Genomic DNA, 14,663 nt, shown 5'->3' with positions numbered 1-14,663 from the left:
AAACCCTGCAATAAAGATAATTATTTTGACAACAGACCCTTTAAGGAAAATTCTGCCAGAACAACATGGGTATACCCTGCACTAATAAAATCGTTACAAAATATTGCCCGATGTCGCGATATTTACTGTTTTTTTTGGGATAAACCCTGCAATAAGGATAATAATTTTGACCACAGATCCTTTAAGGAAAATTCTGGGAGAGCAACATGGATACCATTGGATAGCTTATCGACACAGCTATCACCTGCGCAAGTAAATTCTTTAAAAATATTGCCCGATTTCGCGATATTTACATTTTTGGGGATAAACCCTCCGATATTTCCAGTTTTTTTTTTTTTGGGGGTGACCCTGCCATCAGGACAATTTTTTCGACCACAGATCCTTTAAGGAAAATTCCTTTTCCTTAAAAGATCTGTGGTGAAAATAATTATCCTTATTGCAGGGTTTATCCCAAAAGCAGTAAATATTAAAGGTTTTATTAGCACAGGGGATAGCTGTCTCGCGACATCGGCCAATATTTTTTATTGATTTTATTAGCGCAGGGGATAGCTGTCTCGATAAGTTTTCCAATGGTACACATGTTTTCCTGGCAGAATTTTTCGTAGATATCCTAAAAATATATTTTTTTTACAAAGAAATCCATTTTTTAATAGCTCTGTTAACATTAACAGTGCTCTGCTAACGCGCTGTTAGCAAAAGCGCTTTGTGTCTCCGCTAGAGTGATTTGTGTCTTCGCTAATTAAATATGAATTTATCTTAATTAACATTATAGAGTAGATGTCCCCTTGGGTCGCCTACTGGAGAGTAGATGCCAGTTAGGGTCGTCCACTGCAGAGTAGATTTCCACTGGGTACTGAAAAATGTCCATAGTGTCCATTGGGTAGAGTAGATGAGCTATGGTGTCGTCTTTTGTAGAGTAGATGACCCATACTGTCGTCTACTGTAGAGTAGATGTCCCCTGGTGTCGACTACTGCAGAGTAGATGTCCAATGGGTAAGGAAGAATGCCCATAGTGTCCCCTGGGTAGAATAAATGACTCATAGTGTCGTCTTATGTAGAGTAAATGGCACAAAGGGTTGTCTACTGTATAATAGATGGCCCCAAAAGTTTTGGGGTCGTCTACTGTAGAGTGGGTAGTCCATAGGGTCGTGTACTGTAGAATATATGGTCCTGTGGGGTCTTCTACTGTAGAGTACAGTCTTTGGGGTCGTCTACTGTATAGCAGATGGCCCCTGGGGTAGCGTACGGTCGATAAGATGTTTAATAGGGTCGTCTGCCGTATAGTATATGGTTTTTAGGTTCAACTACTATAAAGTATGGTATCGCTTACTGTAGGGTTGATGACCTCGGGGTCGTCTACTGTAGAGTATATGGCCCTTGGAGTCAGGTGCTTCAAGTAGTTTGGTGGTGGGAATTTTATATTCAGCTGATGAGGATGAATACTCATTGTGCAGCCCGAAGCAATGTTATCCCTATCACCGTAATCCCCGCCATGTTAAAATCGAAGCGGTCCCTCACCACATTGATCTTAGGTGGATGAGACTGTGGTAAACTGCACAAAACCGTGCAATTGCGCCCATACTTATAGGATCCAAAAGGATTTGGAGCAGGTATTCCGCTACATACCGGGTCCAAGATAGAAAAAATTACAGGAAAACGAATGTTAAGTTCCTTTGTCGTCACGATGATATGTTGAGTTTGCAAAGAGTGACTAATGCAAAGTACAATTTGTTACCTATAGGAAGAAGTCCTTTGGCTTTTTCATTTCCTGTTAATATGTCTCTATTATGGAAAAACCTAACGGTTATTTTTCCCACTATCTTCCTAGAGAATAATATTCCTTAGGAACATTTTGATCTAAAAAACCTTTTTTTCAAAGACTTTTATCACATTGGAAATTTTAAGGCCTTAGTTCATCTAGGCGTTTTTACATATATATTTTGAAGACCATTTTAAAGACCTTCTGACTATAGAGGACCTCTTCTATACCTAAACAAGTAAAAAAGCGTTAAGTTCGACCGGGCCGAACTTTTTATACCCTCCACCATAAAATATTCTGAACTAAAACGAATAATTATTTTCTTTCCTGTCCACAATTTTCGGCGGCGATATTTTGTGACCACTGATACCTAAACATAAAAAATGTATTCAATCGGTCGGGAACCTTTTATGGGGCTATATCAAAGTGTGGACCTATGTTTTTGGTGGAGAAGTTTTGTGGCCAATGGGAACCTCAAATGTCGAATTGCAGATAGTTAGGTCAAAAATTGTACCTAAAATCCAAAAAAAAAAAAACGAAAATCTGGAGGTACCGTTATATGGGGGATATACCAAAACATGGACATATATTGACAGTTTGTGACCACTGGGAACCTCAAACGTCAAATTACAAAATGTAGCTACAATCTTAAAAATACCGAAACTCGGGAGGAATCGTTATATGGGGCTGTTCCAAAACGTAGACCTACGTTTACAATTTTTGGAGGAGATATTTTGTGACTATTGGGAACCTCAAATGTTATATTACAGGTAGTTCGGTCAAAAATTGTAGCTAAAATAATCAAAATGCCGAAAATCGTAAAGTACCGATATATGGGGGCTATACCAAAACATGGACCTATGTTGACAGTTTTTAGTGGAGAAGTTTTGGGATTACCAGAAACCTCAACTGTCAAAATACAGGTAGTTCCGTCAAAAATTGTAGCTAAAATCTTCAAAATATCGAAAATCGGGAGGTACCGTTATATAGGGGCTATATGGACCTATGTTGACGGTTTTTAGTGGAGTTATTTTGTGACCACTGGGAACCCCAAACGTAAAATTACAGGTAGTCGGTCAAATAATGTAGCTAAAAATCTCCAAAATACCGAAAATCGGGAGGTACCGTTATATGGGGCCTATACCAAAACATGGACCTATGTTGACGGTGGAGTTATTTTGTGACCACTGGGAACCCCAAACGTGAAATTACAGGTAGTTCGGTCGCAAAATTTAGCCAAAATTCCCAAAATACCGAAAGTCGGGAAGTACTGTTTAGAGATGGGCGCGTGCCTAAAAAATTAGGCACGAACATGCACGAACACGAAACAAACTTTTTATACACATTTACGCACAAACAAGGCGTTTTTCAAGAAGGCACGAACACGCACACTCACGCACGAAATTACAAAAAAAGATATATTCATATACATAGTTGTACAATTATTTGTTCAAAAAATATTCATATATGGGCAATATTTTTGAAAATTTAACATAGTCAAAGCCAAGGTTTAGCCTTTAATAACTCGCGAAATGTGGTTGAATATTATACAACTTAAATGCTTTCGGATAAAATGAAATGTTTTTAGACTTGGCAAAAAATATTGGCCTTACAAATTAATTTGCGGGGAAGCTGTGACTACATTTATGTTAAATAACGGGTAAAAATGGGTTGAAGCCAACGTGTCTTTTTATACCCTCCACCATAGTATGGAGGGTATATTAAGTTTGTCATTCCGTTTGTAACACATCGAAGTAATCATTTGCGACCCTATAAAGTATATATATTCTTGATCAGGATAAAATTCTAAGACGATCTAGCCATGTCCGTCTGTCCGTCTGTCTGTCAGTCTGTCCGTCTGTTGTAATCACTCTAGCGTCCGCAATAATTGAGATAGAGTGCTGAAATTTTGCACCCGAGGGTCTTTTTTCCATAGGCAGGTCAAGTTCGAAGATGGGCTATATCGGTCCACTATTTGGGATAGCCCCCATATAACGGTACCTCCGGATTTGAGGTATTTTGACGTTCTTCGCCACATTTGCAGACCGAATTAGCTATAATTTGGCACTTAGGGTTCCTAGTGATCACCAAACTTATGTCCCAAAGGATATGGGCATAGGTCCATGTTTTGGTATAGTCCCCATATAACGGTACCTCCCGATTTTCGGTATTTTGAGAATTTTAGCTAGAAGTTTTAAACGAACTAGCTGTAATTTGCCATTTGAGGTTCTCAGTGGCCATGAAATATCTCCACCAAACATCGTTAACATAGGTCCATGTTTTGGTACAGCCTCCATATATCGGTACCTCCCGATTTTCGGTATTTTGAGAACTTTAGCTACAAATTTTAACCGAACTAGCTGTAATTTGCCATTTGAGGTTCTCAGTGGCCATGAAATATCTCCACCAAACATCGTTAACATAGGTCCATGTTTTGGTACAGCCTCCATATATCGGTACCTCCCGATTTTCGGTATTTTATGAATTTTAGCTGCAATTTTTAAACGAACTAGCTGTAATTTGCCATTTGAGGTTCTCAGTGGTCATGAAACATCTCCACCAAACATCGTCAACATAGGTCCATGTTTTGGTATAGCCCCCATATAACGGTACCTCCCGATTTTCGGTATTTTGAGAATTTTAGCAACAGTTTTTTGCCGAAATAGCTGTAATTTGACATTTAAAGTTCTCAGTGGTCATAAAACATCTCCAGCGAAACATCGGCAACACAGGTCCATGTTTTGGTATAGCCCCCATATATCGGTATATCCCGATTTTCGGTATTTTGAGAATTTAAGCTTAATAATTTTTAACCGAACTAGCTGTAATGATCGGTATTTTGAGAATTTTACCTACAATTTTGTCTATTCAAAAATAATCGTCAATATAGGTCCATGTTTTGGTATATCCCCCCATATAACTGTACCTCCCGATTTTCGGGAATTTTCAGTGGTCATGAAATTTCTTCACTAAAATTCGTCAACATTGGTCCATTTTTGAGGATCTACATTGTTTTGATGAAACTACCCTCAATTTCACTCTTGGAGTTGCCTGCAGCTTTAAAACTTTTCCGCCAACAAAATTTAAAGATAGGTTGACTCTTTGATATAGCCCCGTTAGTGGTACCTTTCACCTAGCTGAACACATTTTTTTAGATTAGATTAGATAACACTGTGCAACAAAATGGAGGTGAAAGTCTGGGGCACGGAACATTCCTCTTATGAACCCCGAAGGACAGATCCGCCGTGAGTCGAACTTCCGCGTTATGGCGTGATGAAATTTTTGTTAGAGACCCTGTGGGCCATCAGGAATTATTTGTTCACTGTTGCTTAAGTGCTCTACAAAAACAACAAACGAAGATATAATGCTAATTCATGATGGCTTACAGGGTCTCTTGTAAAAACTTCATCACGCCATAATGCGGAAGTTCGACTCACGGCGCATCTGTCCTTCGGGGTTTTTATACCCTCAGCCTTTAGGCTAGAAAGGGTATATGAGGAAAAGTCAAAATTTTTTAGTTTCCATGAAGCCAAGGTTTGCACTATTATAATACGCGAACTATTGTAGTTTACCGGTAACTATGACTATTGCTGGATTAATTTAGATGTTTTTGTACAAAGCTCAAAAATTTAGCAAAAAAATTTAATTTACGTGGTAGTTACGACCGCGTAAAGGAAAAAACATAGGTAAAAACACGTTGAAGCTAAACAGGTTTTTTACATTGCTATTCGATTTCTAATTAAACCATTCAAATGACGGACATCTGTCCAAAGTAAAAGTAGGAGAATACAAAATGAAGATTACACTTCTAATTTATCACTTTCCAAAATTTCCACTGCATCCACCTTTTGTGGATGCTGACATTTTGAAGCCGGATTTCAGGTGTTTTTTGTATTTTTTATGTAACTGGGACGCGCATTCGGATATTTCGAAAAACCAATTATAGGATTAAAGAACTCGCGATTTCGCATAATCTGATATGTATATTGAGTATGTAGCCCACACAGCAGCAGAGTAATCTACTGCCAAAGGCCAAAATTTAGTGTGATATTTTTTCTAAAAAACCTATTTTTTTGGGTACAGTATTTACAATATCGTTTTGAGTGTGCTGGTACCCCGCGATATTTTAGTTTTTCGACGATCCGGATCATATGAATCGCAGATCGTAAAAATCCATCTACTAGAACGGCGGAAATGGCTACTGCAAAAATTGAAAAATTTGCGAAAAATGTTTTTCAAAATATCGCTGACTAATTCGCGTTTTATGTGGATCGTTTCCATTTCAATGAAGAAAGTGAATCATCACTCGCGTTTGTGCGAAAACAGCGGTTTGAAAAATTTAGTGGCATGGGAGCTGTATCCGATTTATCCAAAAAATACTGTGTGATGCTACATCCACGGTTCTTAATGGATTTTATTAAAATATGTTTAGATCGATGTATTTTTTCACGGTTGATAGTGAAATCGGATGCGCATAAAAAGTGTATGCACTTTGTGCAAAATATAAGCGTTATACAGTTTGTTGCACACTAAACTGCAGACGATGCTACATCTTAGCGGCCAAAGTAAATCCTGGCAAATGTGTACAAATTAAAAAAGAAGAATTCGCTGTATTGGTAAACCGCATGCGCATCAAGTGATTTTGAGGATTTCGCGATTTACACGCATTTCAAAATGAACATTACCCGATACAATTTTATTTCAAGATTATACCCCATTTAAAGGAACCCAACATTTATTTGAAAGATATCCGTATCTTCTGCTAGATGTTAGCGTGTTTTCGAGAAGTGATTAGAATAAAAAATGTGATTTATTGCGTGAAATTTAACTAAAATAGAAGTAAAACTCCGACCTATTTTTCCTACATTTTGTTCAACTAACTCACAAAATAAATTTTAATAAATATTTTCTCTTACCAAAATTTTATAAATTTCCTCAATATATTTTTTGTTTTTTTGCTATAATATGCAAACCGCTAAACGGATTTGTATAATTTTGGTTTCATTTGAATCTTCGCGATGTTTAGATTGCGTACATATTTTTTATATATTTGTCAGATGCATAAACAGCTTGAATTTTATTAGAACAAGTTGTAAACTACCAATTGTTTTGGATGCTTTCCTAATTTCCGCGAAAATTTACAACTTTTTCACTAAAGTTATGGGACCTCAGTAAACATATAGTATGTAGGGAGCTCCTAATTAATAGAGTTTCTCAATATAATGATTAGAGTCTTTTAAAGATTTTTTTCTTTTTATCAGAATTGAAACCGCCATAACTTTTGCGCGCAACAACCAAAATTAGTATCTCGAACAGATTTAAGAATGGGATTTTTTTCCCAATCTATGTACCAAAAATCTTTCATGTAGCTAAAAAAATCTTTTTTAATTTTTTTTTTATGGAAAACTAAAAAATTTTGTCCTTTCTTCATATACACTTTCATACGGGCAAAATGTGCCTCATCGAAATAATAGTTTTAGACCCCAAGTATGTTTGGACGAAATGTGTTTCAGACAATTTGGAGTCGATTTAGCAATGTCCGTCCGTCTGTCTGTCTGTCCGTCTGTCTGGCTGGCTGGAGCGCACGATAACTCTCGAATGGATCAATCGATTCGATCCAAAATTTGGCTTTCGTAATATTTTGTCCAAACTTAGTTTAAGTTCGAAGATGGGTTATATCGGTCCACTCCTTCCGGCACCTCCCCCACAAAAGTTCGAAAATGTTCGGAAAATGTGTACGTACGACAACTCTTGAAGGGAGTAACCGATTTGGTCCGTACTTTGCAAATCGTGAAGTGTCTACCAGACTTAGACGAGGTTCCAATATGGACTCAATCGGTCCACTCCTTGGGGTACCTCCCACACAAAATTTGGGATAAGTTCAGTTTAGGACATGCTCTCTAATCGCTTTGATTTTTGTTTTAGCAACTTGTATTAACTGCCCCCCCCCATTCTACGGTGCAAGTCTGATCAAGGGCAAGTCCACACTTCCTGAGCAAATAGCCTGAAAGTTGCAGAAAACCCTATGACACCGTGTGAGGTGGTTGGAGCGCAAGATAACTCTCGAACGGATCTGCCGATTTGGTCCAAATTTGGCCTTAGCAATATTTTGTCTAAACATAGTTTATGTTCGAAGATAAGCCATATCGGTCCACTCCTTCTGGTACCTCCCCCACAAAACTTCAAAAATATACGGAAAAATTGTTCGTACGGTAACTCTTGAAGGGAGTGGCCGAATTAGTCCATACGTTACACATCCTAATATATCTACCAGATACAGATCAGGTTCAAATATGGACTATATTTGTCCACTCCATCCGGTGCTTCCCACATACAATTTCGGATAAGTTCACTTTAAGACCTACTCTCGAATCACTTTGATGTTTGTTGAAGCTACTTGCATTCGCTGACTCACTTACGATGGTAAAATTTTTTTCATGGGCAAGTTCATACTTCTCGAGCAAACAGCCCGAAGTGCAACATATGTAGTGGGTGGAGATCCACTTCCATTCCTTTAAGTATCTCCTCCGCAAAACTTTTGATCTTTAATCTTAATCAACATTTTTGTCGGTTCATACATCCAAAATTTTTAAAACCCCCTAAATACATACGTTTTTGGGAAAAAATTGCTTCAATATACACAGGCTGAGGGTATATCTCTGTCAGCAAAGCTGACTGATACTTTTTTACTTGTTAATATACACACACCAAGGGCTTTCATCTCCAAAAGGAAATATCTCTGCCCCAACATTTGTGCTCACAGTGTAATTTAAGCAATAGTAGGAGGCAGTAGGAGTCTATCCATTGTCGAAAAGTTGTTCCACCTAAAATTGTGAAAGGACCCTAATTATTAAATTTTAATTGAGACTATTTTATGGTGGAGGGTATAAAAAGTTCGGTCCGGCCGAACTTAACGACTTTTTACTTGTTTTGTTTTGTCTCGATTTATGATTAAACCACACTTTGCACGAATTTCCCGTCAAAGTAAAAGTAGAATGCAACTAAATAAAGATCATCTCACTAGTGTATAACTTCTCAAAATTTGATCTGCGTCTACCATTAAATGATGCTGACATTTTGAAGCCAGATTTTAAGAGTTTTTTGAAATTTTCTAATTTCGTTCTGCAAACAGGTTTTTCAAAAAATCGTATATAGGATTGTAGATCTCGAGATTCTGAGTTATTTGATATATGTCTCGTGAATGTAGCCTACACAGCTTCACAGAATCTACATCCAAAAACGAAAATTTTGTGCGAACATTTTTCTAAAAATCATATATTTTTCGGGCCTAATTTTTACAATTGTCATTCGATTTACTCGTACTTGATTGCAAATTTTAGATTTTTACGTTGCGGATCTAATAAATCTTTACTCGAGACATTCCATCTACTAAAACGCAAGATACGAGAAATTCCAAGGTAGGAAAATCACCTAAAATTTTTTCGAAAATATCGCGCATTTTATCGCGTATTCTGGGGGCCGTAGTGCAGCGCCTTCGTTTTTGTGGAAACAGAGATTTAAAAACTTCACTGATAAGGGATTTACATTAATTTTATCTAGGGTTTTGGGTAGGGAAATCCCGCACCGGGAATTCTCGGTTTTTTGGTTCCGGGATTTTCCCGGGAAACAAAATAATATTTCCCGGGAAATCAGGAAATATCATTTTACATTTATCACAAATAATATTGAATCAATGAATAAAGTATGCCCGTCACTAGAATCACAATTCGATTAGATTTTAGAGAATCAATAAATTACAAAATATTTGGAAATAACTTTAATCTACAAAAGTGTCTTTAGGGGAAAAGTTGTGAGAGCTGCACCAAAGTGCGAAAGAATATTTTTTATTTTAAAGTCCCAATTTTGTACCCTCAGCCATTGGGCTAAAGAGGGTCCGGCTTGCTGGCTGGTGCGCACGATAACTTTCGAACGAAGCCACCGATCAGGTCAAAAATTTGGCATTTTTCAATCTTAGTTTTAAGTTCGAAGTTGGACCATATCGGTGGTCCACTACTTCCGAATCGGTCATAATTTTGCGTATGGTAATATTAGTTCCGGGCATAGAACGGGTTCCACACAAAATTGGGAAAAAAATCCCAAAAAAGCCTGCCGATACCAACTACATTGGGTAGTACGTAAGATAGCCGTCGAAGGGGGAAATCTCCCACACTCTATCTTTTAAATGTTTGGCAACATGTTTTGTGTGCGACCCTAGTTAAAACGGTACAATTTTTTTTCTGGGCAAATCCATACTTCCTTAGAAATTGGTTCAAAAACTCAAAAAGTCCCTAGAAACGTCAGAAGTATTGTGTTTGATTCTTTTCTTTAGGTCCGAGGCTGAGTGTATATCTCAGTCAACACAGCTGACTGATACTTTCTTACTTGTTTCAAGCAATCTTAAGCAAAAGAATAAAACATATGATTTTCGAAGTCCATAAAATTAGAATTTCTCATCAATTACTTCATTGTTTGAGCCAAATCACTTTGCATAGAGCGATTTCATTAGCTCTGAGTAATGGGAATGGTCAGTGTGGGCCAAATTCGGGCAACATGTTGCATTTTTCCATATTTTTTCGTTTTTAATCGATAGAGCGAAAACGTGTCATCCATTTTTGAGCCCGCAACTCTTTGAAAATATTGTATTTCATATATGTTACTATGAGAAGATAAAAAAATCACGGAAATATTGATCCACTCTCGTTTTTTTAAATTTCCCGGGAAATCCGGGATTCCCGGGTATGGCGATTTTTTGATTCCCGTTTCCCGGGAATGATAAAAACCGTGAAAACCCAAAACCCTAATTTTATCCCAAAAAGTAGTGTGTGATGCTGCATTCACGGTTCCTGATTGATCGCCTTGAAATAGATATATATCGATGTAGACTTCCGTGATGACACTGAAACCGGATGCGGAACAAAATTTATTGTACCTTGCGCAAATTAGAGATGTTTTATAGTTTTTTTAATGCTTAGATGCAGCCGATGCTACATCTAAGCGTCCAAGTTATTTTTCGAAAAATATATACAAATTAAAGGATATGGTCTTGCTGTACATGAAAATCACATGCGGGCCAAACTATTTTGATAATTACGCTATTTACACATATTTTAATAATGCATATAAGTTAAAGCGGTTTATTTGAACTCTATTTCCGTTTAAGAAGTCTAATGATTTATTTCATCAACCCGATAACTTTCCTAAATGGGAAACCTTCTATGTGAATGTAGATAAAGCAAAATGCGTCCATTTTCTTAAGAGTTTCAAGAAAAATAAAAGAAGTACTCCTATAGAATTTTTCCAATATTTTCAACTCTAGAATGCATGTGAAAACTATTATTCCAAACCAAAATTTGTTTTTTGTAACACAGATGTGTGCTTATTTTGGCTATTATGTCCTAACTACTGTCCCGATGATTATAAGTTTGGTCTCATTTGATTCCCCGTGGAGTCTTTATTTAAAACTGTTATTTTTTCAATTTTTGAAGGGTAAATGGGCCTATATTTTCAAAAAATTCGGATAACATTTAAGATTTTGTAAATTTTTTGTAAATTCCGCGAATGCTGAGCAACATTTTACAAATATAATGCAATCTACTTAATGACGTCACTTCGTGATAATTTTTTAGTGACAATTGTGCTCAATAAAATAATTAGCAATTTAAAAAAAATATTTCTTAAAAGCAGAAGTAAAACCGCGATAACATTTGTCCGCAACAACCAATAATTTGCTCGCGAGCGGATATGTACTGGGGAATTTTTTCTTAACCTATGTACCAAAAATCGTTAATGTAGCACGAAAAGAAAAAAATCAATTTTTTGGAAATGGAATATGAAATAATTGGCAACATTTCCCATATACTCCTAAAATATACATATTGCAAAATTACTTATAAACTAATATTTACATATTCTTATTTAAAAACTTTATTTTCAGATGTGGAAAAAAAAATCTCTCGCTCGTTGCTGAGCTGACGGGTATAGCCAAAATTTTTCTGGCTAATTGTTTTAAAAATTTTAGATTAGACTCTTTCCAAAAGTTTAAAACATCAATTCTTTATCGTCTTTTTGCCAAATATGGATCCAAAAACTCGGAAAATTCTTGTAAATGTGGCATTATAATTTCCTGCTCACTGAACACTCTATGTTCTCACTTCGTATATCAAGTAATATTGCTTTTACATTAGCTATTACGTCATTTATTTTTTCTTTTAATAAAAAAATCATCTCCTTAAATGGCGAAAATAAAAACATCCGTATAAGATGTCCCATTGCTGGTACAAAGCGTTTAAGCAATGTAAACAATTATTGCTTTCAAATCTTGCATGAATTGAGAGTCAATGGAGCAAACTTTCAAAAGTTTTTCAGACCAAACGGCAAAAATGTGCATAGTAGGGTATTTTTAAGAGCTTAATTTTTCGGAACATTCTTTGCATATTTTGAGAAAACCCAATAAAGGTTCTAGCTTTAAGTCAGATATACGATCCAACTAATTCTTTTCTAGCAAAATACTCTTAATCTCATTATGGACTTGGTATATGCTCTTAAGCATAATATCTGTGGAATTCCAACGTATTCTTATATCTTGTTCTAACGTTTTCGACAATTTGTTCTTTAGCTCCGAGTGTTTACAATATCTTACAAGCTTTTTTGAGCAGTCAATCAGTTTTCCCAATTCGGGAAGAGGATGTTTTTCAACAACATCATCCATAACTAAGTTCAAATTATACACGCAGAAAAATTTATGTTAGAAATATGTTTGGATCCAAACAAATATATGTTTGGGACCGGTTGCAAACAAATATATGTCCAATATCCAAACATAATATGTTTGGGTCCAAACAAATATATGTTTGCAACATTTTGTAACATATCTCAATTTGATATGTTTGGGTAAAACATATTTTTTATGTTACAACATTTTTTTCGTGGGTGGAGAGAGGATGTTTGTCAACGAGAGTAATAACAGTGCTCTCGCGGCTGTGGAATGCTGTTTTATAATGAAGAGTTGTGTGTATTGTATAGTAGAAGACGTAGAAGCGAAGAACGGGGCTTTGGTGGCATGTATGCGTCAAACTTGTGTGTTTCTTGTTTTGTTGTTGTTAACCAACTTAGCAGGAGAAGAAGAAAAGAAAAAAATATATGAATTATATTTTTTTCTTTCTTCAGTGTTTTAGATGCCTTTGTAGAGTCAAGACGGTAAAGTGAGTAAATAAATCAGTGTTTTGTGTTTTTTAAAGAAATTGTGCTTTTTAGAAAATTAAATGCCCAATACATTTTATAATTGAATCGGAAAGTTGAATGGAATTATTTTATTGGACAAAGAAGAAATCACATTTAATATTGGTAATTACATACATACTTATGTATATTTGAAATATGTCATATCCATATTTATTTATTACATTACATAATCATTTGATTCCAGATGCCGATTCCCCGCTGATGATTTCAACTATGAGGACAATTTGTTTTATTTCACAACTAAGGAGAAGCGTTCAACTACGTTTCTATATATTTTTCCTTTTTAAAAGTGTGACTATTTACAAATTATTTCAATTATTTCAATTATTTCAATTTCAATTATTTTTCTTTTATTAAAGTGTGTTATGTATTTCTTTGGAATTTTGTATGTACCTATGTGTTTGTTATTCTTTTGCCTTTCAATAAACAACCTCAACATTTGTGTGTATACTATAGAGATAGCCAGTGAGTTCCTACTGAGAGCAAGTGAGCACACATTTTAAAGTGTTTTACATTGAATTTTACGCTCCCTTGCTCTCAGTAAGCGCCCACTAGTGCATGTGTTTGTTTTTTGTGCCTTTTGGGTTTGGATTTTTTTGCACCCAAACATAAAATTGTTTCCACCCAAACATATCTTTGTTTGCACCCAAACATATATATGTTTGCACCCAAACATATATTTGTTTCCGCCCAAACATATATTTGTTTGCAGACCCAAACATATATTATGTTTGGGACTGTTGCAAACATATATATGTTTGCTGCAAAATATGTTTGGGACATATGTTAGAGAGGCCGTTTTTTTTTGCGTGTAGCAAACGCAAGGTATACGTTTAAATCATTTAAAATCCGAAACAACGTTGGAACCATTGTCGGTTACAAATGCAGGATTTCCCAACTTGTCTTCAATATCAAATTTAGCAAGATAAACAACTGATTTTCAAAAATAGTATATTGCGCTAACCCGCTGAGTTGTTTTTGTATTTGTTTGGTCGTGTCGTGCAAAATCGTGCCTTGAAAAAAAGCACGATCACGCACGGACAAAAATTTATTCCGGCACGACACGAACTACTCACGACACGACACGCGCCCACCTCTAGTACTGTTATATGGGGGCTATACCAAAAAGTTATCCGATATAGCCCATCTTCGACCTGCCTATGGAAAAAAGACACTCGGGTGCAAAAATATAGCGCTCTAGCTCAATTATTGCGAACGCTAGATTGATTACAACAGACGGACAGACAGACGGATATGGCTAGATCGTCTTAGAATTTTATCCTGATCAAGAACATATACTTTATATGGTCGCAAATGATTAGTTCGATGTGTTACAAAAAGAAAAACAAACTTAATATACCCTCCATACTATGGTGGAGGGTACAAAAATAACCTTCAGAGACATTTAGAAGGTCCTCGAGAGTTCTTTATATAAAGAAGATCCTCAAGAGGTATTCTATCAATGAAGATATTTTAGTGGTTGTCGTTCTTTAGAAGAGCCTTTAGATATCTTCAATGTATAAAAACCCTGTAGAGGTTTTGCATATGCAACCCGAATGTTTTATTAAAATAATCTAAAATGTGAGTAATATAACAATCTCATTTTGTAAGCCACGGAAGTTCTTAAGGAACTGTTCTGGCTAAGAAGTAACCATCTTTTAAT

The sequence above is a fragment of the Musca autumnalis genome, unplaced genomic scaffold, assembly GCF_047663935.1.
Source record: "Musca autumnalis isolate F117 unplaced genomic scaffold, ASM4766393v1 scaffold_1, whole genome shotgun sequence".
Lineage (NCBI taxonomy): Eukaryota > Metazoa > Arthropoda > Insecta > Diptera > Muscidae > Musca > Musca autumnalis.
The sequence above is the reverse complement of the archived record's forward strand: the minus strand, read 5'-3'. Positions refer to the sequence as shown.